Source organism: Vulpes lagopus, chromosome 8 (genome assembly GCF_018345385.1).
Source record: "Vulpes lagopus strain Blue_001 chromosome 8, ASM1834538v1, whole genome shotgun sequence".
Classification (NCBI taxonomy): Eukaryota; Metazoa; Chordata; class Mammalia; order Carnivora; family Canidae; genus Vulpes; species Vulpes lagopus.
In genome coordinates this window covers 107,818,388-107,823,035 of record NC_054831.1, presented here as the reverse complement: position 1 = coordinate 107,823,035, position 4,648 = coordinate 107,818,388, and positions in this window count along the sequence as shown.

Here is a 4,648-nt window from a genome sequence, read left to right as displayed (position 1 = left end):
AGGGAAAAGCAGGCTCCACACAGGGAGCCCGATGTGGGACTTGATCCCAGGTCTCCAGGATCATGCCCTGGGCTGAAAGCAGGTGCCAAACCGCTGAGCCACCAGGGCTGCCCAGTCTCAGAGTTTCTGAACACAAACCTGTGTGCTCCATAGCCACTTCCGTGTCTGACAGGCCTGGGTTCAAATCCTAGCTCTGCTACTTAGGGCTACTTAGGGCTGTGTAATGCTGAGCATGTCACCTTACCTCTCTGAGCCTCAGTGTCCCCATCCATAAAATAGGGATCATTGAGTTCTTGCCTCGACCCGAGAGCATTAACTGAGGTGACAAAAAGGAAAGAGGCTGGTACTGACACAGCAGGAATTAGAAACCCCTGTGGCTTAAAGGAAGATGAGGTGGAATCTTTGTGTGATGCACAAGCCTTTGAGGCCTGTATGTGACATGGGAGGGTCCGAAGGGTTAAAGCTCCCTTCCAGATTCCTCTACAGCCCTGCCAAGTGGACTGACCCCACGTAGGAGGAGGACATAGAAGCCCAGAGACGTCCAGCAACGTGCCCAACGCTACTCTGTAAGCGAGGCTGACACAGAGCTGGGCTTCTCTGGGCTGCCCATGCTTCCTCCTAGAGCATTTCCTGGGTTCCAGAATTATTGCCTCAGCCCTGATCCCCAAGTCTCTAGGGAAACACTGGGCTCTACCTTTCCAGGTTAAATGTGGGGGCAACAAAACCACAGCCACCAAATGGGCTGGAGTTCCTGATGCAGATGGAGAGGGAGACATGGTATTGTGTTTAATGGTGAGGATGTGTTCCTTTTCCACTGTCTACCCCAGGGCCAGGCAAGGGCAGAGGGGCTGTGCTCCCTCCTTACCTGGGGTTACTGTAAAAGTGGCTCCGAGTGCCCAGCTGAGCACGTGCTAAGGTCAGGTGGAGCTCTGTCAAAAATGGCAGAGACCCAGTGCACATGGATGAGATTCCACTGTCACCGCACTACCGTAGTAACAATCTACTGGTGGCATCACCATGACAAAAAGCATGGACTCTGAGGTCAGCCCGTCTGGACCACATTCTTCCTCTGCAACTTGCATTGGGCCAGTTCCTCACCTACTGAGCCCATAAAGCAGGTATAGCAGTAACTGCCCCACAGAATGGATGAAGACTTCAGGGAAAGCCTGGCTGCAAGGCTGCCTGGTGTCTGGACCCCTGGCCCTGCACAAAAGTGACTGAGCCAGAGCAAAGCTCTGGCCATCGCCTTATGAAGCTTGAGGTTGCAGTGATCATCTGTGTGCCAAAGAAGGGTCCCCCATCATGCCCCCACGTCTCGTTGTTTCCGAGCTTCTTTATTCCTTGTATTTTTCATTATGTTATAATAAATGTACAGGAAATAAGAGAACTTACTGGATCTGTGCTCCCAGATGTATAACTTAAGATCAAAAGACAAATTCATAGGTTAATTCACAAATTAACCTATGAATACAATTCAGTTCAAATAAAGGTTTTATTTTTTTTTTAAGATTTTATTTATTTATTCATGAGAGACACACACAGAGAGAGAGAGAGGCAGAGACACAGGCAGAAAGAGAAAGCAGACCTCAGGCAGGGAGCCCGATGTGGGACTCGATCCTGGGACCAGGATCAGGTCCTGGGCTAAACTGCTGAGCCACCTGGGCTGCCCCCAATAAAGGTTTTAAATGATTTTTTTAGACTTCCCAAAAATGTACTCTCTCATATGGAGGCATATCGGCATCAAATAGTATCAACCTTGATGAAAGACAGTGTAGAAAGACTTGACCTGCAGATGTAAAGATATTACAAGGCCATAGTGGTAAATCCAACATGGGGTCTGAGCATGGATAGGCATGAAGACCAGTGGACCAGAACAGAGGGCTGAGTGGTAGACTTATACACACCTAGGGGACTTAAGGCACAACAATAGTGGCATCACCAATAAGGCACAGATAGTCTGATGATGATGTTGGAAAACTGGCTCATTATGTGAAGAAAAATAAAATATCCCTACCTAACTCCTCATCCAGAAATGGGCTCCAGACACAGTAAAGTTTCTCAATGGAATGGCAAAATGATAAAGTTAACGCAGTTAAACATATTTGTGACCTAAGGACAAGGAAAGACTTCTTAAACAAAAAAATCATAAGCACAGACCCAAAGCTGGTAAGTTTAATTACATCAAAGTTAAGGTTTTTGGTTCCATGGAAGGCACCACAGGCAATGTTAGCGGGAATGGGACAGGGTGGGGGGAAGGTGTTTGCAATACCTGAAACCAGGGATCAACATCTAGAAACCTGCAGATCAAAACAAGGATACTTCCTTAAAAGAGAAAAATGGGCTGAGGTTTTAAAAGGCCATTTTAGAGAAGGAAATATCTAGACATAACAAATTAGTCCATGAAGACACATTTAAAATCATCAGTGATCACAGCATTGCATGGTAAGATGACAGTGGGACCTCACTGTATGAAACTGGCATAGGGTAGGATGGGAAGCTGGATAATGTCAACTGCTGGCTGGGGGAGGGGCGAGGGTACTAGGCTCTCTCAGGCATTGTGGAAGTTGGGTAGATTATACATTTCATGGCCTGGAGAAAACAGGGTGCTGCCGCTCATTTAGCAATCCTCCTCCTGTTTTTTTGCCCCAGAAGAACACTCTTACAGGTCTAGAAGGGACACGGCCAATGATATGTGTGGCGTTATCTGTAGTGGAAAAGAAGGAGTTGGTAGGAAAGGGGGTGGGGGGGCCCATCACTGGGAGAATAGAGTGGATCCCTATCTTGGACACACTGCAATATGGATGGATCTGAAAACACAGTTCTTAGTGAAAATACAAGAAACAGAGGAGGCATTAACACAATATGTACACAAGTTAAAAACAACAGCATGCAGAATGGTGCTCACTTTGGAAAAAAAAAACCAATGGCCCAGAATAGGTGCCTATGACAGTCAGAGAATGGAATTGGGTATTGGGATAAAAGGGAACAGATAAATGCACAAAAGAAGTGAGACCAGTCTGACATGCCACCTGTTTACCTTTCCCCCCCTCCTTGCTCACTATCACCCCAAACAACTTCCCCAGAGGTAATCGCAGGACACACTGCCCCATGACCTTTCCCTCGGTTTTATTTATCCTTCATGCTTTATTTCTTGTGACTGAGTAATATTCCCGCCAGAATTTAAAATCATTATTTATTATTGAGAATTGAGGTGATTGCTATGTCTCCCCCAGGAGCAGCAAATGTCCAACCTTGTCAGGATGGTGTTTCTGCCAACACGTTCCACCCCCCTACTCCCCCACAGGGCTGCTTTACAACTTTCAAGGCCCCTCCCTCCAATAACAAAAAAGTAAAAGTATATTTTTTCACTGCATTGGTACAAAGACCAATATAATTCAGGGTGGGCTCAAAATTATATACTTGTGATTAGTCTATTCATTTTTTCTTCTGAATTTGAAAGATTAAAACTAATTTTCATGGGCCACTAACGCTCTGGATGAGTTTTCCCTGTTTTGTGAGTCGTAGATGAAATCAGAAGCCCAGCCTGGGCTAGAATCCAAGACTCAGTTAGGTAGTTGGGTATTATCTACCATGATAAGCGGACACACCATGTCCCACACTGGTTTCCATCTGTCTTGATGAGGGCCTCACAGACCATGCATGCGGTAGAGGCAGTGGTGGCCTGGTAAATGCTTCACTGGGGGGAAAAGTCCTGGCGTATAACATTGGCCAATTTTATTTCTTTTATTTTCTTTTTTTAAGTAGGCTCTACACTGGGTGTAGAGTCCAACCTAGGGCTTGAACTCACAACCCTGAGATCAAGACCCAAGCTGAGATCAAGAGTTGGACCCCTAACCGACCAAGCCACCCAGGCACCCCAACATTTGCCAATTTTAAACGATTGGCATGACATCACTGAAGAGAAGGTGGGAAGAAATTCAGAGTAGCTTATCATTATGTGACATTTCCGTTATACAGATACAGTAGTAGGAAATAACTTCAAGAATATACATGCTAGTGAAATGTAGTAAAATAATTAAAAAGTAGAGTTTTGATTACCTCCACTTCTAATATAATCTATTTATTTATAAGGGTTTTTTAAAGATTTAATTTATTTATTCATGAGAGACACAGAGAGGCAGAGACACAGGCAGAGGGAGAGGCAGGCTCCCTGTGGGGAGCCCAGTGCAGGACTCAATCCCAGGACCCCGGGATCATGACCTGAGCTGAAGGCAGATGCTCAACCACTGAGCCAACCACGCGTCCGTATTTATAAGTTTCTATAATTTAATGTGCAATCGTGGCTGTTTGTCAACTGGCTTGCAAACATTTCTGAAATTTTAACAATCAGCTCTTGCAACTTGGCACAAACTGGCTCCAGCCTCTCACTTGCTGAAGGACCTACCACACATAGTCTTCTGGGCCCAGATCTAGACAGCAACAGAAGACTGCATTTCCCAGAAGCCTCCTCTCCCAGACCCTGCACTCGGCTTGGAAAGCTGTTTCCATGGAGACGGGCTAACAGATGGCCCAGACAGTCCTCAGAGGGGTGAGGAGTGAGCAGAGGCCCTGAGGTAGCTGGTGGTGGGGTAAGAAGTAGGGTGGTGATGGGAAGAGGGCTTTTTCTGCTGAGGGGCTTCCAGGCCTG